At 45.9% G+C, this 22695-nt stretch overlaps 1 protein-coding gene and 1 pseudogene across 1 annotated transcript in view; one reads left to right on the top strand and one right to left on the bottom strand.

Moving 5' to 3' along the window:
* Positions 1 to 22695, bottom strand: part of LOC134929572 (uncharacterized) — a 213221-nt gene that overhangs the window by 99155 nt on the left and 91371 nt on the right. The gene's annotated exons all lie outside the window — the stretch shown is intronic.
* LOC134930028 (5S ribosomal RNA) lies at positions 1373 to 1490 on the top strand (annotated as a pseudogene).

Below are 22695 nucleotides of genomic sequence, written 5' to 3'. Positions count from 1 at the left end.
TCTATATTCAATCAACACAACACCCACACTTTCCACATCGTCACCCACCCCAATTCAACCAATTCCTACACTCATCCACAACCACATTCATGGTTACACCACTCAATTGTCACCCATTAACGCATTCTCCAAGTTCAAACAGTCTCCTCCTATCATAATCATGCCTCCTGCAACCCCAAGAAAGCTTAATTACTCTTAATTGTACTAGAATTTAAGCCTAATTAAAGATAAGTACACTCTGCTTACTATCCCCCCCTTTTTTTTTGCAGATTATATATTTTTCAACATCAAATCGGGACGTAGGACTAATCTTAACAGTCCTCCCCCATATAACAGTTGTTTTTCCCACCAATACAAGTCTCCTGCAACCTTATAAAAGCTTAATTACTCCTAATTGAACTTACAATCAAACCCAATTAATGGATATTTTGTTTACACAACCATTTCTCTAGTTTGTGGAGTTAGCATACTGTTTTATATTCTCTCACAAAATGCACTGAGACCTTTTTTCCTACTCTGTTATCTGTCATTACTATCCAGCGTCTTCTGAGCACTTTAATTCAACAACTCAGCAATTAGATCATCAATTAACAGGACCCATTTGGTCCTTATAAGCCATTAACGGAGGACCAGAGAGCAGGCAATTGTGAACAAGCTCCAAGAGCGAAACGTACGTCGCGTCACTTCCGTTTCCGGTTTCCGAACTTCCGGTCGGCGGACCGCGGACACCGGCGCGTGTGTGTCTCTCCACAGCACTCACCATCTACCCTGGATCCAGAGTGACTGCTCCCTTCTTCAACTACAACAAGGGGGGTTTTGACCCCTCCACCAAACAGTAGGATTATACTGCAGTCTTTTGAAGCCTTCACCTATTATTTCAATATACACATTTTTGTTGATATTCCGGCAACCGCAAATATCTTTTGCAACAAAATACTCAGGAAAGGCTTTATATCTATTATTATTGCACCTAGACTGTCATACCCTTATGAGAATTTATGACTGATCAGGAACCTAGTATTTCATCATTTTGTGTTATTCTGGCAACCGTAAAATTACTCAGTGCAATAATTAGCGTTTGGGACGGCATCCTATCCTATAGCAAATTGAACTGGGATTCAGGACCAATTTGGATAGTCCTCCCCCACCCCATTCACTTACCTCATTATACTCTGAATTTTTCAGAGTCTATGATACACAGACTATAAGAAACCGGGACCCAGGACTAATATTAATAGTCCTCACCCACACCGTTTACTCACCCTACTGTACTCCAAACCCATTGGAGTCCAGAATATCCGGACTAAAAGAGTTCCCGATATATTGACCAGACACCTTACCTTACTCTGGGCAACTTCTAGCAGGACATATTACCTGCGGTCATACCACACTGAGTATGCCCAACCTCGTCTGATCTTGGAAGCCAAGCACTGTGGGCCAGGTCAGTATTTGGTTGGGAGACCACCAGAGAATACCTGGCACTGCAGGTATTTTCATCCTGCCACTAGCAAACAGACCTGGAGCCCAGGTACCAGTCAATATTAACTAAAACCCAGTAAACTTTATCTCTAACTATATTGATCATGGTGAGCCCAGTGTGAGTGATTTCATATGACTACACTCACAACTCGTTCTGAAATCATATCCAACAAATTATACTTATTTCAGAACCACTGTACCATCATTATTAGAGAGACACATATGTGAACACATATTTTGCTTAAACGGAGCAGACTATCTATATGTACAAAAAAATTTCTTTGTTGATCTGTATCTTCTTACACAGTCAACTCGAACGAAATCGTTTGGATCATCCCTGAATCGAGATATAGCTACTCCATCCTTTTTCTTACTTACAATTATATATTTGTTTGCCTCAGAGCCTCTACATTTTAAGAGGAATTCCAATAAAAGTTATTTTTTAACATTACAATATTACACAAATTAATATATAAGAGTGCCCCAGGAAAGACGTGTAGTCTTTCTTTCTCTTTTGGCTCCTGTACTACACAGGAACCATAAAATCCCTCTGTATCAGTTTACTGAACTACCTCTGGGAGCACCACCAACCTAGTGCCGGCCCGAAATTATTCATAAACACGGCCATACGTTGGTTACACAGAATTATTCATAGGGTTACCCTATGCCTAATCAATCATTTAGTTTTCACATTGAGAGATCCTGTGCAGACCCCTCCATTCCCCACTCCCCTCAAAAGTAAAGTCATACAAAAGTAGCCTGGCAGGTGGGAGAAAACACGCAAAGTTACATATACAACATGTAGAATAAGGTAACAAATGATAGCCATAGGTCATATTTCACCTCCACCAACCAGGAATAGCATTCAGCATCGTGGTATGCGAGATCTGGTATTAAAAGAACACGAAAGAACCTAATAATAATAAAGATTTGCTATAAACCTCTTTATCCGACCTCATAGCCACATGATATCTGAGAGCCCACCAACAAAAAGGTAAAAAAACAAAAGATATAGAAATAAAAACCCTTCTTCAAAAATAATTTTCTAGTTTATAGAGAAGAATGGTTAGGTAAAAATTGGAAATAATATAAATCATAGAAGAGAGAGAGAAATGGAAGGAGGAGGAGAGAAGGGGGAGAGAGGGAAGAAGGGAAGGGGGGGGGGATGAACAAGACATAACAAGGACATCATACATCATCATTCTCTTATAGGAGAAATTATTATATAAGGCTGGTAGGTTGCATATATGCCCTGTCTACGGCATTAAGAAGGCAGTACCTACTAGGTGAACATACTTCCAGCATAGCAAATTTAATAGCATCAATCAACCTGGCTATACATATACCAAGTAGTGGGTTCGAAGATTTTTTGGATTCTGAGCTGAGTAGCGTCATCAAAGCTTCGTATAACAATATCCCATTTCCTATAGAATCTAGGGGCCCCCGATTCTATGTCAGGCACTAGAGCCTGTCGCTCGTAAAATATGTTGTTTAGCAGAGATGTTCTCAATTCTGCAATAGATGGAGAATGTCTATGTAACCAATGGGTAAGGATTAACTTTTTGGCAATAGGATAACTGTCAGAGCAGGTATAATCCTCTGTTTATGCGAACCCGGGTCCCAATCTGAAAAGCAGTAGAATAAGCATGCGGTAGGGAGCTTGCTAATGCGAATTGAGAAGATATCATTAGCATGGTTCATCAGTTTGTCACAAAAAGTTCTTATTTTCCTGCAACCCCAGAAGTTATGATAGTAGGTGGCCTCAGTCATCCCACATTTAAAACACCGACCTGTAGAGGCCAGGGTGAAATAAGAATGCTGTTCTCGGGGAGATGTAGGCTCTATTTAAGAATTTGAGGTGCGTTTCCTGCAAGGCTGCAGATTTTAAATGTTTAAATGTGGGAGGTAGTGTGGACATAAGTTCCGACATAGCTAGAAAATCAGGTATGTCCAGCAGCCAGCACGAGTGGACAGCATGTTGCAAAGGTGTTTTCCCTGAGTCTATAAGAATAGAATATAAATTACGCAGCCTATAACCTATATTTAGATTGGAACGCAAGAGAGGGGTGAGAGGGTCAATGGTTGTATCAAGGGTCATCGCAGGTGGTAGTGACTGTGCAAAATGGCGGGATTGTAGGTACATAACAATTTGGGAGTTGGGTAGACCATACCTATCCGACAAGGCAGAGAAAGGGTATATCACACCCCCATGGTCAAACATATTTCGAATGGACGAAATGCCTTTCTCTCTCCACGTCAGGTAAGCACGGTTGTCCAAACCAGGAGGAAATTGTGGATTGCCCCAAAAGGCAGTGTAAGGGGAGTTAGAGAAATTCCTGTGTAATCGTTTATTGATAGATTTCCAGGCTTTATGAGTGTCATGAAAAAGTATATTGGACTTCAAATGGAAAGGAATCAGTGAGGTAGGTGCATGAAGGAGAGCAGCAGGAGAAAAAGGATGTAAAAGGTGTTCCTCTATGTTAGGGAGAGTATATACAGAACCACCAGAAAACCAGACTACCATGTATCGAAACATAGCTGCATTCGAAAAAGCAGAAATTTCCGGCATCCCAAAACCACCCTCTGTCTTTGGCAGTCGCAAAATATAGTGAGATACCCTAGATTTATTTTTCGACCAAATAAATCTTGTAAACAGAGACTCAAATCGTTGGATATCTGACTTAGAAAGTTGCACGGGAAGCATTTGGAGGACATAGGACAATTTGGGAAAAACAAAGCTCTTAACAACTACCACCCTACCAGATAATGATAGAGGTAAGTCTATCCAACCGTTCAATATTTTCTCTGCCGCGGAGTAAATCTGGTGAAAATTAGCAGAGTAAAGGGCGTCTAGATTAGGTGGATCCAAATGCCTAAGTATTTAAGTGGTGAGCGGCAAATTGTAAATTGTGTCAGTGTGGGAGATAGGAGGTTTGAGGAGTGGCCAGAGCCCAAACGGAGGAGGCGTGATTTGTCATAATTCACCCGAAATCCCGAGAAGGAACTAAAATGGTCTATAGTATGTTTTATAGCAGGGGCGGAAGATTGGGGATTAGAGATAAATAAGAGCATGTCATCGGCAAATAGACTGAGTTTCACTTCAGTCGATCCGACGACGATACCAGTGTATTCTAGCGATATGTGCAGTGGCCAGGGGCTCTATAGCTATAGCAAATAGAAGGGGTGAGAGGGGACAGCCTTGCCTGGTCCCTCTATGAAGAGGAATGGGAGAAGAAAGATAATTATTAGAGAGAATTTGGAAGGAAGAGTCATGATATAAAAGGCGTACTGCATGGGTAAAAGCATCCGGGAACCCAAACCTGTACATGGTGTCAAAGAGGTGATCCCATGTGACCAGGTCAAAAGCCTTCTCAGCATCGAGGGATAAAAGGGCATAGGGCTCCTGGCTTCCTGAAGTCTCCAACCACTGCATGACAGCCAATATCTTACGCACATACACCATAGAATGACGACCCCAGATAAACCCCGTCTGGTCCTCCTGGATCAGAGAGGGCAAGAGAAGCTTTACCCGTTCCGCCAAGATTTTGGTATATAATTTGTAATCCGTATTCAATAAGGATATAGGTCTATATGAACTTGGAAGCAGCGGGTCTCTCCCCGGTTTATGGAGAATTTTCAGAATCGCAGCATTAAAGTAAAGTGGAGGTGGGGTCCCGGTCAACAGCAAATTAAAAAGCGTGCAAAGGGGTTTGACCAATTGAGAGGCCAGTATTTTATAGTATTCGTTGGTCAGACCATCAGGCCCAGGGGTCTTGCTCGGTTTTTAACAGTGAATTGCGCGGAGCACTTCCTCCTCAGTAATGGGGTTTAGTAGAAGTTGGGATGAGGCAGAAGACAGAGAGGGAAGAGTAAGGGAAGACCAGAAAGAGTGTTGTTGGTGGTAAACAATGGAGGGTTTGGAATATAATGAGGAATAAACAGACTGCAGAACCTCAGACACCCGGCCACAATCATGTACCACAGTGCCATCAGCCCCAGTCAAAGCACGGATAAGTGTCGGGGGATGTTGACCTTTCAGGAGATTCGAAAGCAGTCGACTAGATCGATTGCCAAATTTATGGAATCTACTTTGAGACATAAATGTTAATTTAGATTCAGTTTGGGTTAAGAATTTATCAAAGAGAGATTTTTGTTCATAGAAGAGTTTTTTGGTAATCATGGTTGGAGAGTGTGTAAATGCCTGGTTGGCGTCAGTAAGCTTAGATTGAGTATCAAGGTAAAGAGCTTGCGTGTCTTTCCTATGTTTGGAAGTGAAGGAGATAACAGAGCCCCTTAGTACAGATTTAGATGCTTGCCAGCACAGGAGAGGTGAATCCACCTCTGCAGCAGCATTACAATGTTTAAAATCCGCCCATGAGGCATCCAGCATATTTCTAAATTGGATGGAATTGGTCAGGTAGGATGGGAAGCACCATTGTCGGACAGGACCTCTATTGGGGAAGGTGGCAAGAGCCATCCAGCAGACCGCATGATCAGATAAGGACACAGGTTCAATTCCAGAATCCTGCACCTTGGTAAACATAGAAGCCGAGATGAACAAATAATCAATTATCGACAACGTGCCATAAGCAGCCGATAAACATGTATATTCACTGCCAACTGGATGACAAGCTCGCCAGACATCCACAAGATGAAGCTGTGACATTAAATATGGTAAACCATATTTGGCGGTATAACGGCTAGATCTGGGATTAGTATTCCTATCAAGAGCATTGGATACAGTAGTATTAAAATCACCTGCGAGGATCAACTGTTTATGGGAGTGCGGATGCAGTTTAGTGGCAATAGACAGATAAAAGGGTTGGGGATCAATATTGGGGGCATAGACATTACACAGGAGAAAACGAGAATCATAGAGAGTGTTATGCACACCAGTGCCTGCAGGAAAGTACTGGTGTCAGAACTGTTATGCACTCCAGTGTCTGCAGGAATGTACTGGTGTTTGAACTGTTATGCAAAACAGATGGACTCACAGACAAACTGGGGAATATGACATAATGTACACAGAAGGTGATAGGGTAACAAAATACACACAAAGTGAACAGAGAAGCCCAGAGGCTAAGGAACTGGGTATCTCCCTTGTATTAGAACTGCTCAGATGGAAAAGCAAGATGTTGTGTTTTAATACGTAGAGAACCCGAAATGCTGTTGCTAAGGACAACAGCAAAACCCTAAAGGGTTACCAACGGGTGTGGCAGTAAACTCCTTGGTCAGAGATGGAATGATAGACACAAGGAGAATCTCCACAATCCTAATTCTCACTTGCAGTGCACAGGTTTTATCTTACTGCCACTAAACTGACCCCTGACACCTAGCACAGTGAGACAGGATTAGACAGGCAAGTCTTAGAATACAGCCACAAACTTGCTAAGTTCACAGAGTAGTAACAGAACCCCAGCAAGCTAAATGAGGATTTGGGCAAGTCCACCACAAAATCCATTGAAATGTGGGTCCATGGCTTAGATGGGATAGAGAGTGGATGTAATGGGCCAACAGGAATCCCTCTAGGAGTCTTATTTCGGGCACAGATGTCACATGCCCGAACCCACTGATCCACATCCTTAGCCACCGAGGGCCACCACACCGCCCTAGATAGCAACTCCCGAGTTCTGGCAATACCCGGGTGACCTGCCGACTTCTTGGCATGGAATTCCAGGAACACTCGCTGTCTTAACCTAGGAGGCACAAACAAAAGACCTACCGGAAGGTCTGGAGGAGCCTGCTCCTGTGCTCTAAGGACTAATGATAAGAGGTCCTGGGTAATGCCCACTTTAATACATGATGGGGAAACAATGGGCAACGGCTCCTCGATGGTCTCCTGGATTGGAGCAAAACTCCGCGAGAGCGCATCAGCCTTGATGTTTTTTGACCCAGGGCGATATGTTATCAAAAAATTAAAGCGAGCAAAAAACAAAGCCCATCGTGCCTGCCTGGCATTGAGACGCTTCGCTGACTCTAAATATGCCAGATTCTTATGGTCAGTGAGAATTGAGACCACAAACTTAGCCCCCTCAAGCCAGTGTCTCCACTCCTCGAGTGCATCCTTAATAGCCAACAATTCCTGGTTACCCACGTCATAATTCATCTCGGCAGGCGAAAATTTACGGGAAAAGTAAGCACAGGGATGAAGGCGATTATCAGACACTCCCATCTGAGAAAGCACTGCCCCAATACCCATCTCAGAGGCATCCACCTCCACCACAAAAGGACACTCTGGATCTGGGTGTCGCAGCACCTTGGCCGAAACAAATGCCCTTTTGAGACGGGCAAAAGCCGCTTTAACCTCACAAGACCAGTGAGCAACATCCGCCCCTTTCTTAGTGAGTGCCACCAAGGGCGCCACTATAGACGAAAATCCAGCGATAAATCGTCTATAAAAATTCGCAAAGCCCAGGAAACGCTGAAGCGCCTTCAAACTAGTGGGCTGCACCCAATCCAGGACTGCCTGTACCTTGGAACCCTCCATTTGGAAACCTTCTGGGGAGATAATATATCCTAGAAATGCGATTTGCTGAACTTCAAATTCGCACTTCTCCAGCTTCGCCCCAAGCCGGTGGTCTCTGAGTTTCTGGAGGACTAAGCGTACATGCTTCCGATGTTCCTCCAGGGAATGGGAGAAGATTAGGATGTCATCTAAGTATACAACTAAGAATCTATCCAAATATTCCCTGAGCACATCATTCATGAAATCCTGGAAGACTGCCGGGGCATTACAGAGCCCAAAAGGCATCACCAAATATTCATAATGCCCTGAGTGGGTATTAAAGTCAGTCTTCCATTCATCCCCCTCTCTTATTCGGATTAGATTGTACGCACCGCGTACGTCAATCTTAGAAAAAATGGTGGCAGTACGAAGCTGGTCAAACAAGACCGAAATGAGAGGCAGTGGGTATGAGTTTTTAATCGTGATACGGTTCAATTCCCTGAAGTCGATGCAGGGTCGCAACGAACCGTCCTTTTTACCCACGAAGAAGAACCCCGACCCAACTGGAGACTGTGAAGGTCTGATAAATCCCTTAGCCAAGTTCTCCTGAATGTACTCTGCCATAGCCTGAGTCTCAGGACGTGACAGGGAGTACAACCTGCTCTTGGGAAGCTTAGCATTTGGCAACAAATCAATGGCACAGTCATAGGGGCGATGGGGAGGTAGTACCTCTGCAACTTTTTTGGAGAACACGTCCGCAAAATCTGCATAACACCCTGGCAATCCTGGCAAATTTAGCTGCGAAAGCCTGACTGGAAGGCTCAAGCAACTCCTGAAACAATCAGTACCCCAACTAAGAATCTCCCCAGAGACCCAGTCAAATTGAGGATTGTGGGCCCTTAACCAGGGTAACCCCAACACCAATGGGGCAAAAGTACAGACAGTCACATAAAAGGACAATTTTTCAGAGTGTGTGGCTCCAATAAACAAAGAAATCTGGCTAGTGCAAGAGGTAATTTTACCTTGGGATAATGGTTCCCCGTTTAACCCACAAATCTCAATTTCCGATGCCAAGGGTACTAAGAGAACAGAGTGTTTCAGGGCGAATTGGTGGTCCATAAAAACCCCGTCGGCCCCACTGTCCACAAAGGCCTCAGTCTTGACAGTTTTACCGAGGATCTTCAAGGTCACCGGAATGATAAAAGTCTTCTTGGGAAATTCTGACTTCTGGCCTGACAGGATATTTCCCATCACCCTCAGGCCCTGAAGTTTTCCGGCTTTTCTGGGCATGATACTACCACATGACCTTTATTCCCACAGTACAAACACAACCCCTGCTGTCTCCTCCGCGTCTTCTCACGCGACGAGAGGCGGGTAGCCCCAATCTGCATAGGCTCCTCAGAAAATTCCTCAGAGTCTGAGGTTCCCTTGGGAAGGAAGGAAATCTCAGTCTCCCTTTCAAGCCTACGCTCTCTCAGCCGTCTATCCACCCGGATGGATAACTGCATGAGCTGATCCAAGCTATCAGGCAAGGGATATTGTACCAGTTGGTCCTTTATCTGGTTAGAAAGACCTCTTCGGTACTGGTGTCTCAGGGCTGGGTCATTCCACTGGGTATCATGGGCCAACCTCCGAAACTCCGTACAGTAAACCTCAACTGGCCTTCGCCCTTGCTTAAGGATCGAAATCTGAGCCTCGGCTGAGGCCGTCTTGTCAGGGTCATCATACAACATGCCCAGTGCCGTAAAAAAAGCATCAACACTTTTAAGCGACGGACAGTCAGGCTGCAACCCATATGCCCAGACCTGTGGGTCTCCTTGTAGCAAGGAAATCACTATGCCCACCCGCTGAATCTCCGACCCAGAAGACTGAGGCCTAAGCCGGAAGTATAGCTTGCAGCTCTCCTTGAAACAAAAGAACTGCGAGCGATCTCCAGAAAAACGATCCGGGAGATTTACTTTCGGCTCCTTAACCCCTGCAGGTGCTGCTGCTGCGGGAGCTCCGCCAGCAGCCTGGGAGGTGTGCATTTTAATGGACAAATCATTAAATTGTCGAGTCAGGACCTGCACCTGATCGACCACCTGTTGCAACGTATTTTGAGGGGTATGCTCCATATTCCCACAAAATTTCAACAGGAGTATTAGGCTGCTGAATATGTTATGCACACCAGTGCCTGCAGGAAAGTACTGGTGTCAGAACTGTTATGCACTCCAGTGTCTGCAGGAATGTACTGGTGTTTGAACTGTTATGCAAAACAGATGGACTCACAGACAAACTGGGGAATATGACATAATGTACACAGAAGGTGATAGGGTAACAAAATACACACAAAGTGAACAGAGAAGCCCAGAGGCTAAGGAACTGGGTATCTCCCTTGTATTAGAACTGCTCAGATGGAAAAGCAAGATGTTGTGTTTTAATACGTAGAGAACCCGAAATGCTGTTGCTAAGGGCAACAGCAAAACCCTAAAGGGTTACCAACGGGTGTGGCAGTAAACTCCTTGGTCAGAGATGGAATGATAGACACAAGGAGAATCTCCACAATCCTAATTCTCACTTGCAGTGCACAGGTTTTAGCTTACTGCCACTAAACTGACCCCTTACACCTAGCACAGTGAGACAGGATTAGACAGGCAAGTCTTAGAATACAGCCGCAAACTTGCTAAGTTCACAGAGTAGTAACAGAACCTCAGCAAGCCAAACGACTGACTCCAGTCTTACTGCTAGGTCTGGATTGGCAGAGTGTAATACCAAATCCCCAGGCCTATTTGCAGTAAGCAACAAACAAATACAAAGCTACACAGTACTGGCTAACTTTCATGAACTGACTAACCAACAAAGATTCAGCAGCATCTGCTTACCCTGAAAAGAGGCCTTATAAAGCAGGTGCTGTCCACGCCCCACTCAGACCTCACAGACTGTGAGCACAAAAACCAGCACCGGATCCCCTGCCGTGCACAGAGCCTATAACCACTGCACAGCAAACGACCCGAACCGGAGTATCAGCTGCGCTCAGGTTACTCCACTAGCACTTGTCTCCCGGTTGCCATGACGACGTGGCAGCACAGGGCAGGAGACCCTAACAGAGAGTGGCGTCCACAATGAGAGACCTGCCTTCAGTATCTGACTGGGAGGAGTGAAGGCCTACTTGAACAGAGCGTCTAACCAAAATGAGTACCCCACGGGCCTTAGCGGTAAATGGAGCAGACGCCAACACCTTCCAGCCCAGGCAGTTAAGCTTGTCAATCTCCGGGGGGAGAAGATGAGATTCTTGGAGGAATGCCACGTCTACATGCAGTTTAGACAAATAAAGTAAGATTTTCTTCCTCTTTATGGGGGAGTGGAAGCCACCAACATTATATGTGCAGAATTTTAAACTGGCCATCTAACAGCTAAAGAAAGGTATGACTCATGGCAACACATAAAACCGGTATTGTCATATCTACAAAATACATTGCTATAATGGACATAGAAAACAGACAGGACAAGACACAGAGAGGAGAGAACAATGGGTAGAAAAAGTGGGGGAAAGCAGAGCGGAGGATCCAGAAAAGAATGGATCAAAAAACTAACATCAAAAATATACTTCAGGTACAAAGAGAACATAAATTAGCCTATAGTTCGCCAAACAGATAACCAGGTAAGAACTCCAGGCTTGCCCCAGCCCTGGAACTTAAAAACAATAAGCATAGCTTATACATAGAACAAACAAAATATGAACTCGGAAAACATGTGAAGAACATTAGGGAGAAGGCACCTTAAAGGAAAAAAAGAAAATCACATTAACTGAGACTATTGGCAATATAGTACCCAACATGGCACCCATGCCAGTAAGAAAGGTGTCACCTCACAGCAACAATTTCAATAATTCCTAGCGATTATCAGCTATAGCACAAACAAATATAACAGAGCAGTAAAATAATCACCAGTGAAGGAGGAAATAACCATACTAAGAGATTTTATAGCTGCTGTTAGCAGTCAGGAGCCAAGTCTGTTGAGGGCAGGTTCGGTGAAGAACGGCCATTCTCCTCTTCCAACAAATAGGATTCAGCATCAGCTACGGTGTCCGTAAATGAGGATCCTTTGAACAGGCGCATCCGAGCCGGGTATATGAGAGTGAATTTTCTGTTTGTTTTGGCCAGGCGGGAACAAAGTTAGGGGAATTCACGTCTCGCCCTAGCCACCTCTGCAGAATAGTCCTGAAAAATATAAATCCGCACGTCATTCCATTGTAAATTCCGCTTGCGACGAGACACAGACCAAATAGTGTATTTGTGAATATAATTAAGACAGCGGAAAATAACAGCCCGGGGTCGGGTATCTTGTGTAGGCCTTGCAGGGCCAATGCGATGGGCCCTCTCTACAATCATACCAGCGCAGGAATCTTGAATATCCAGCAAATCGGGCAGTGTGTCCTGTATAAATGAAAAGAGTGCTGGCCCTTTAAGAGCCTCGGGCAGCCCAACAATTCTCAGATTATTTCGTAGGGATCTGTTCTCGAGGTCGTCGACTTTATTAAGACGTTGGTAATGAGATTTTTGAAGAAAAGCGCACTGCTCCTTTAAATCAGCAACGTCATGAAATGTCTACCCAAGATGCTGTTCATTAGCCTGCACCCGCTTGGAAAGCTGTTTGAACTGTGACTTGATGTCATGCACTGCTTGTGTAACTTTGGCAACATGAGATTCCATGATAGCGTTAATGGAGTCCTGAATTGCCTTTACCATATCCGAATATGTAATTGGGCCCTCAGCCTGCTGCATAATCTTATGAGACTTCTGTGTAGAGGGGGCAGTATGCACAGGGAGAGCTGTGGCAGCAGAGGAGTCAAAGGAGGAATGTAACTCACGGTCTGTGTGCACTTGCTGCTGCTGAGACTGTGACTGCTGTCCGGCGGCCATCTTGGATTCCCCCTTTGTTTTTGCAGGATGCTGTTTAAGGGGCTTTGCCACTTCTGGGGTGGCCAGGAAGCGCTCCATCAGGGGCTAGCAGTGTTCCCACAGGCAGGTGAGTGGTCCGGGAGCGGGGTGTTGTGCTATGCACAGTGTGCGGGCTAGCGAGGGCTGGGGCGGCACACGGAGCTCACACTGCTGCTGCTGCACGCATCGGCGCCGTCCCTGGAAGTCCTGCTTGCTGTTTTTTTACTGACAAGTTGGGAATTCCCGACTTGTCGGAAAACAATTGGATTGACGGAATCCATGTGTTCTGTCGGTAGCGCAGCCAAACCCTACAGGTTTTAGCCCTATTTACGACATTGTCAATCCGACTTTAAATAAAGTTGGATTGGCATTGTCGGGAACGGGCCAAACCTGTCGGGTTTGGCCGCAGCATTGAATACTGACCTGTCGGATTTTTTCCGTCGGAAAAGATCAGAAAGGAATTGAATACACCCCTATGGATGCGATATTGTTATGCTAAGCATAACTCTCATTATTTTGAATATACAACTTATAAGATGGATGAATATATGTTTAAACCTTACTAATTATTGAGTTGGTTTAGAAGTGTTATTTACCATTTTAATAAATTATTTACGAACTTTTTATGTACTAAGAGAACAGGACTTATACAAGGTTTTAGTTAGATTAAATATGCACGGGACATTTTGAGCGAACATACAACCCGTGTACTTTCATGATTACCTTTGACTTTTTGAACTGCGTAATAATGCAAGTTTAAAAGGGCCATGGACTTGACCACTCACATCACTTTTATAAAGACGGACACATTTGTGGAGGAGTGAAGGAGGAATAGTAACCTGGAAACCAAGTTGGAGATCCCAAGTAGAAGGCTTTCCCTTTATGGTTACGGAAACTACCTTAGCTGGATAGTACTAGATGTCCCCAAGGTTCAAACCAATAGTGCAGTGCTGAGAGACTTTCTCTGGTGGAAGTAAGCCCTGTGGAACCAACCAGTGTATTGTCATATCCCAAGTTTTCTATGCCTTTAACTACTTTTCTCTCAATTTGCACAAGAACTTAAATCACAGGCATGCCTAGATTAAGAGCAGCTGTAGTCTACACCTCTAAAATGGAACAGTCTTGCCTCGGGCAGCTGGAGCTTTTGTTTCCTGGTCTTCAGGAAGAGCAGATCAGTTTCAGAGGCTCAGGACTAATTAATGGCTAGGCAGTGCTGGACTCTGGAAACCACATATGCCATTCAGCTGATACAGAATTTAAAATCCTGTCATGCAGGTAAGCGTAGAGTAGCTAAAGGGGCTTCCCCAGGATTGGTACTTACAGGGATTTAGAACCATGCAACAATGCTTTGACTCCTTCTGCCTCTGGTGCCAATTTCCATTGGCAAAATGGTTGCAGAGATAGCTGAGGACACTCCGATGTTACCATAAATGGCAAGGGCCCCTTTGCATGCTGACAAGGCATTTTCCACCAAACAAACAGCAATTGAAAAACTCTCTGTCCTTTGAATCCAGACCCAGAAAGCTGACCTGTTGTAGAAGGCAGATAAAGTCTTCAAAGTTTATGGCTTCCACGATGAGGTCAGATGTAAAGAGGTCTGAGTCCACTTTGCCTGCAAAGTCTGAGAGTTTCTGAGTCAAGGCCTGGAGTTTTATGGCAGGGTCATTACGCTCTGACAAGGACCAGTGTCGGTAATGATATGGTCACAGATATCTTACTTCACTTTTTCATAGTAGCGTCTTCAGGAAGTGCCGTATAGTTTGAATAGAACAACACCGGTAATAGGGGGGCAAACCTTATAGCCCAAGAGAAATTTTCCCAATTCTGAGCAGTGGCCCTTGCTCAAATGTAGTCATAATGGCATCAAAACACATCCAACGCTCCTCTGTGTGATAAAAAGGTATAAAGGAAATATAGCAATGGCAGCGTCCACCTCGGGTTTCAAACTTTTTATCCCCCGTTTTTTTAACAGAACACTCTTCTCTAAACAGCATAAAAAATAAGATTTTACTCACTGGTAAATCTATTTCTCGTAGTCCGTATTGGATGCTGGGAACTCCGAAAGGACCATGGGAATAGCAGCTCCGCAGGAGACTGGGCACAACTAAAGAAAGCTTTTAGGTCACCTGGTGTGCACTGGCTCCTCCCACTATGACCCTCCTCCAAGCCTCAGTTAGGACACTGTGCCCGGACGAGCGGACATAATAAGGAAGGATTTTGAATCCCGGGTAAGACTCATACCAGCCACACCAATCACACCGTATAACTCGTGATACTATACCCAGTCTAACAGTATGAAAACAACTGAGCCTCTCAATAGATGGCTCAACAATAACCCTTTAGTTAACAATAACTATGTACAAGTATTGCAGACAATCCGCACTTGGGATGGGCGCCCAGCATCCACTACGGACTACGAGAAATGGATTTACCGGTGAGTAAAATCTTATTTTCTCTGACGTCCTAGTGGATGCTGGGAACTCCAAAAGGACCATGGGGATTATACCAAAGCTCCCAAACGGGCGGGAGAGTGCGGATGACTCTGCAGCACCGAATGAGAGAACTCAAGGTCCTCCTCAGCCAGGGTATCAAATTTGTAGAATTTAGCAAATGTGTTTGCCCCTGACCAAGTAGCAGCTCGGCAAAGTTGTAAAGCCGAGACCCCTCGGGCAGCCGCCCAAGATGAGCCCACCTTCCTTGTGGAATGGGCTGTTACTGATTTAGGATGCGGCAGTCCAGCCGCAGAATGCGCCAGCTGAATTGTGTTACAAATCCAGTGAGCAATAGTCTGCTTAGAAGCAGGAGCACCCAGTTTGTTGGGTGCATACAGGATAAATAGCGAGTCAGTTTTCCTGACTCTAATCGTCCTGGAAACATAAATTTTCAAGGCCCTGACTACGTCCAGTAACTTGGAATCCTCCAAGTCCTTAGTAGCCGCAGGCACCACAATAGGTTGGTTCAAGTGAAAAGCTGATACCACCTTAGGGAGAAACTGGGGACGAGTCCTCAATTCCGCCCTATCCATATGGAAAATCAGATAAGGGCTTTTACATGACAAAGCCGCCAATTCTGACACACGCCTGACCGAAGCCAAGGCCAATAACATGACCACTTTCCACGTGAGATATTTTAGATCCACGGTTTTAAGTGGCTCAAACCAATGTGATTTTAAGAAACTCAACACCACGTTGAGATCCCAAGGTGCCACTGGAGGCACAAACGGGGGCTGAATGTGCAGCACTCCTTTCACAAACGTCTGAACTTCAGGTAGTGAAGCTAGTTCTTTCTGGAAGAAAATCAACAGAACCGAGATCTGTACCTTAATAGAGCCTAATTTCAGGCCCATAGTCACTCCTGCTTGTAGGAAGTGCAGAAATCGACCTAGTTGAAATTCCTCTGTTGGGGCCTTTTTGGCCTCACACCAAGCAACATATTTTCGCCATATGCGGTGATAATGCTTTGCAGTTACATCTTTCCTGGCTTTAATCAGCGTAGGAATGACTTCCTCCGGAATGCCCTTTTCCTTCAGGATCCGGCGTTCAACCTCCATGCCGTCAAATGCAGCCGCGGTAAGTCTTGGAACAGACAGGGCCCCTGCTGTAGCAGGTCCTGTCTGAGCGGCAGAGGCCATGGGTCCTCTGAGATCATCTCTTGAAGTTCCGGGTACCACGCTCGTCTTGGCCAATCCGGAACCACGAGTATTGTTCTTACTCCTCGTTTTCTTATTATTCTCAGTACCCTTGGTATGAGAGGCAGAGGAGGGAACACATAAACTGACTGGTACACCCACGGTGTCACTAGAGCGTCCACAGCTATCGCCTGAGGGTCCCTTGACCTGGCGCAATATCTCTCTAGTTTTTTGTTTAGGCGGGACGCCATCATGTCCACCTGTGGCCGTTCCCATCGATTTACAATCAACGTGAAGACTTCTGGATGAAGTCCCCACTCTCCCGGGTGGAGGTCATGCCTGCTGAGAAAGTCTGCTTCCCAATTGTCCACTCCCGGAATGAACACTGCTGACAGTACTAGTACGTGATTTTCCGCCCATCGGAGAATCCTTGTGGCTTCTGCCATTGCCATCCTGCTTCTTGTGCCGCCCTGTCGATTTAAATGGGTGACTGCCGTGATGTTGTCTGACTGGATCAGTACCGGCTGGTGTAGAAGCAGGGATTTTGCCTGACTTAGGGCATTGTAAATGGCCCTTAGTTCCAGAATATTTATGTGTAGGGAAGTCTCCTGACTCGACCATAGTCCTTGGAAGTTTCTTCCCTGTGTGAGACTGCCCCCCAGCCTCGAAGGCTGGCATCCGTGGTCACCAGGACCCAGTCCTGTATGCCGAGTCTGCGGCCCTCTAGAAGATGAGCACTCTGCAGCCACCACAACAGAGACACCCTGGTTCTTGGAGACAGGGTTATTAGGCGATGCATCTGAAGATGCGATCCGGACCATTGGTCCAACAGGTCCCACTGAAAGATTCTGGCATGGAACCTGCCGAAAGGAATTGCTTCGTAAGAAGCCACCATCTTTCCCAGGACCCGCGTGCAGTGATGCACCGATACCTGTTTTGGTTTCAGAAGGTCTCTGACTAGAGATGACAGCTCCTTGGCTTTATCCGCCGGGAGAAACACTTTTTTCTGGACTGTATCCAGAATCATACCCAGGAACAGTAGATGTGTCGTCGGAACCAGCTGTGATTTTGGAATATTCAGAATCCAACCGTGCTGGTGTAGCACCTCCTGAGATAGTGCTACTCCCACCAACAACTGCTCCTTGGACCTCGCCTTTATTAGGAGATCGTCCAAGTACGGGATAATTAAAACTCCCTTTTTTCGAAGGAGTATCATCATTTCCGCCATTACCTTGGTAAACACCCTCGGTGCCGTGGACAGTCCAAACGGCAGCGTCTGGAATTGGTAATAGCAATCCTGTACCACAAATCTGAGGTACTCCTGGTGAGGATGGTAAATGGGGACATGCAGGTAAGCATCCTTGATGTCCAGGGATACCATGTAATCCCCCTCGTCCAGGCTTGCAATAACCGCCCTGAGCGATTCCATTTTGAACTTGAATTTTTTTATGTATGTGTTCAAGGATTTCAAATTTAAAATGGGTCTCACCGAACCGTCCGGTTTCGGTACCACAAATAGTGTGGAATAGTAACCCCGTCCTTGTTGAAGTAGGGGCACCTTGATTATCACCTGCTGGGAATACAGCTCGTGAATTGCCGCTAGCACAGCCTCCCTGTCTGAGGGAGTAATCGGCAAGGCAGATTTTAGGAACCGGTGGGGTGGAGATGCCTCGAATTCCAGTTTGTACCCTTGAGATACTAGGTGCAGGATCCAGGGATCCAGTTGTGAGCGAGCCCACTGATCGCTGAAATTTTCGAGGCGGCCCCCCACCGTACCTGGCTCCGCCTGTGGAGCCCCACCGTCATGCGGCGGACTTGGAAGAAGCGGGGGAGGACTTTTGCTCCTGGGAACCTGCTGTTTGTTGCAGCCTTTTTCCCCTACCTCTGCCTCTGGACAGAAAGGACCCGCCTTTTCTTCGCCTGTTTTTCTGAGTCCGAAAGGACTGTACCTGATAAAACGGCGCCTTTTTAGGCTGTGAGGGAACATGGGGTAAAAATGCTGACTTCCCAGCCGTTGCTGTGGAAACTAGGTCCGAGAGACCATCCCCAAATAACTCCTCACCCGTATAAGGCAAAACTTCCATGTGCCTTTTAGAATCTGCATCCCCTGTCCACTGGCGAGTCCATAAGCCTCTCCTAGCAGAAATGGACAATGCACTTATTTTAGATGCCAGCCGGCAGATCTCCCTCTGTGCATCTCTCATGTATAAGACTGAGTCTTTTATATGCTTTATGGTTAGCAGAATAGTGTCCCTGTCTAGGGTGTCAATATTTTCTGACAGGGAATCTGACCACGCAGCGGCAGCACTGCGCATCCATGCTGATGCAATAGCCGGTCTAAGTATAATGCCTGAGTGTGTATATACAGACTTCAGGATCGCCTCCTGCTTTCTATCAGCAGGTTTCTTGAGGGCGGCCGTATCCGGAGACGGTAGTGCTACCTTTTTAGACAAACGTGTGAGCGCTTTATCCACTGAAGGGGGTGTCTCCCAACGTGACCTATCCTCTGGCGGGAAAGGGAACGCCATTAGTAACTACTTAGAGATTACCAATCTTTTATCAGGGAAGGCACACGCTTCTTCACACACTTAATTTAATTCTTCTGATGGGGGAAAAACTACGGGTAGTTTTTTCTCCCCAAACATAATACCCTTTTTAGTGGTACCTGGGTTTATATCAGAAATTTGTAACATCTCTATCATTGCCTCAATCATGCAACGAATGGCCTTAGTGGACATCAGACTAGACTCATCATAGTCGACACTGGTGTCAGTATCCGTGTCGACATCCGCGTCTGCCATCTGAGGTAGCGGGCGTTTTAGAGCCCCCGATGGCCTTTGAGACGCCTGGACAGGCACGAGCTGAGAAGCCGGCTGTCCCGCATTTGGCATGTCGTCAAATTTTTTGTGTAAGGAGTCGACACGTGCACGCAATTCCTTCCATAAGTCCATCCACTCAGGTGTCTGCCCCGCAGGGGGTGACATCCCTTCTATAGGCATCTGCTCCGCCTCCACATCATTATCCTCATCAAACATGTCGACACAGCCGTACCGACACACTGCACACACACAGGGAATGCTCTAACAGAGGACAGGACCCACAAATTTCCTTTGGGGAGACAGAGTGAGAGTATGCCAGCACACACCAGAGCACTATATAATGCAGGGACTAACTGAATTATGTCCCCTATAGCTGCTGTTATATATACTGCGCCTAAATTTAGTGCCCCCCCCTCTCTTTTTTACCCTTTTTCTGTAGTGTAGACTGCAGGGGAGAGCCAGGGAGCTTCATTCCAGCGGAGCTGTGAGGGAGAAATGGCGCCAGTATGCTGAGGGAGATAGCTCCGCCCCTTTTTCGCTGACTTTTCTCCCGCTATTTTATGGATTCTGGCAGGGGTAATTATCACATATATAGCCTCTGGGGCTATATATTGTGATATTTTTGCCAGCCAAGGTGTTTTTATTGCTGCCCCCCCCTAGCGCCCTGCACCCTCAGTGACCGGAGTGTGAAGTGTGTATGAGGAGCAATAGCACACAGCTGCATTGCTGTGCGCTACCTTGGTGAAGACTGATGTCTTCTGCCGCCGATTTTCCGGACCTCTTCTTGCTTCTGGCTCTGTAAGGGGGACGGCGGCGTGGCTCCGGGACCGAACACCAAGGCCAGTTCCATGCGGTCGATCCCTCTGGAGCTAATGGTGTCCAGTAGCCTAAGAAGCCCAAGCTAGCTGCAGGCAGGTAGGTTCGCTTCTTCTCCCCTTAGTCCCTCGCTGCAGTGAGCCTGTTGCCAGCAGGTCTCACTGTAAAATAAAAAACCTAATTCTATACTTTCTTTTAGAAGCTCAGGGAGTAAAATAGTTAAGGTCTATTAATTATCACAATTGTTGAGGATAAACTTTACGCGAAATATTAAAAAACATATATGGAAAGTGTAAAAGTTAGACAAAACTGAGTAATAAAGAAGAAAAAATAATAAAAAATACCTGAGCGTCTTTTTTGTGTATGCTATATTCACTGTGTTTGAATAAATAATTGATACTGAATATCCAACTTCAAACAGTGTTTCAATTATAACTGAAATATAATAATAATAATAATAATAATAATAATAATGTTACCTTTTGAGCTCATCCAAGGTACTTGGCAGTTTGCCTAGACGGGTGACTATTCTTATAAATAATAAGAATTTACTCACCGGTAATTCTATTTCTCGTAGTCCATAGTGGATGCTGGGAACTCCGTAAGGACCATGGGGAATAGCGGGCTCCGAAGGAGGCTGGGCACTCTAGAAAGATCTTAGACTACCTGGTGTGCACTGGCTCCTCCCACTATGACCCTCCTCCAAGCCTCAGTTAGGATACTGTGCCCGGACGAGCGTACACAATAAGGAAGGATTTTGAATCCCGGGTAAGACTCATACCAGCCACACCAATCACACCGTACAACTCGTGATATGAAACCCAGTTAACAGTATGAAAACAACAGAGCCTCTCAACAGATGGCTCAACAATAACCCGATTTAGTTAACAATAACTATTTACAAGTATTGCAGATAAACCGCACTTGGGATGGGCGCCCAGCATCCACTACGGACTACGAGAAATAGAATTAACGGTGAGTAAATTCTTATTTTCTCTGACGTCCTAGTGGATGCTGGGAACTCCGTAAGGTCCATGGGGATTATACCAAAGCTCCCAAACGGGCGGGAGAGTGCGGATGACTCTGTAACACCGAATGAGAGAACTCCAGGTCCTCCTCAGCCAGGGTATCAAATTTATAGAATTTTGCAAATGTGTTTGCCCCTGACCAAGTAGCAGCTCGGCAAAGTTGTAAAGCCGAGACCCCTCGGGCAGCCGCCCAAGATGAGCCCACCTTCCTTGTGGAATGGGCATTGACAGATTTTGGCTGTGGCAGGCCTGCCACAGAATGTGCAAGCTGAATTGTACTACAAATCCAACGAGCAATAGTCTGCTTAGAAGCAGGAGCACCCAGCTTGTTGGGTATGTATAGGATAAACAACGAGTCAGATTTTCTGACTCCAGCCGTTCTGGAAACATATATTTTTAGGGCCCTGACCACGTCTAACAACTTGGAGTCCTCCAAGTCCCTAGTAGCCGCAGGCACCACAATAGGCTGGTTCAGGTGAAACGCTGACACCACCTTAGGGAGAAACTGGGGACGAGTCCTCAATTCTGCCCTATCCATATGGAAAATCAGATAAGGGCTTTTACAAGACAAAGCCGCCAATTCTGATACTCGCCTGGCAGAAGCCAAGGCCAACAACATAACCACCTTCCACGTGAGATATTTCAGATCCACGGTTTTTAGTGGTTCAAACCAATGTGATTTTAAGAAACTCAACACCACGTTGAGATCCCAAGGTGCCACAGGAGGCACAAACGGGGACTGAATATGCAGCACTCCCTTTACAAATGTCTGAACTTCAGGTACTGAAGCTAGTTCTTTTTGAAAGAAAATCGATAGAGCCGAGATATGTACCTTAATGGAGCCCAGTTTTAGGCCCATATTCACTCCTGCTTGCAGGAAATGCAGAAATCGACCTAGTTGAAATTCCTCTGTGGGGGCCTTTTCGGCCTCACACCATGCAACATATTTCCGCCATATGCGGTGATAATGATTTGCTGTAACCTCTTTCCTGGCTTTAATAAGCGTAGGAATGACTTCCTCCGGAATGCCCTTTTCCTTCAGGATCCGGTGTTCAACCGCCATGCCGTTAAACGCAGCCGCGGTAAGTCTTGGAACAGACAGGGCCCCTGCTGTAGCAGGTCTTGTCTGAGTGGCAGAGGCCACGGGTCCTCTGAGATCATCTCTTGAAGTTCTGGGTACCACGCTCGTCTTGGCCAATCCGGAACCACGAGAATTGTGTTTACTTCTCGCTTTCTTATTATTCTCAATACCTTTGGTATGAGCGGCAGAGGAGGGAACACATAAACTGACTGATACACCCACGGTGTTACCAGAGCGTCCACCGCTATCGCCTGAGGGTCTCTTGACCTGGCGCAATACCTCTCTAGTTTTTTGTTTAGACGGGACGCCATCATGTCCACCTGTGGACGACCCCACTGATTTGTAATAATTTTGAAGACTTCTGGATGAAGTCCCCGCTCTCCCGGGTGGAGGTCGTGTCTGCTGAGAAAATCTGCTTCCCAGTTGTCTACACCCGGAATGAACACTGCTGACAGTGCTAGTACATGATTCTCCGCCCAT

Source organism: Pseudophryne corroboree, chromosome 5 (assembly GCF_028390025.1).
Source record: "Pseudophryne corroboree isolate aPseCor3 chromosome 5, aPseCor3.hap2, whole genome shotgun sequence".
In the NCBI taxonomy this organism is placed as follows: domain Eukaryota; kingdom Metazoa; phylum Chordata; class Amphibia; order Anura; family Myobatrachidae; genus Pseudophryne; species Pseudophryne corroboree.
Note: the sequence above shows the minus strand (reverse complement) of the source record. Positions and strands in the feature narration are given on the sequence as shown.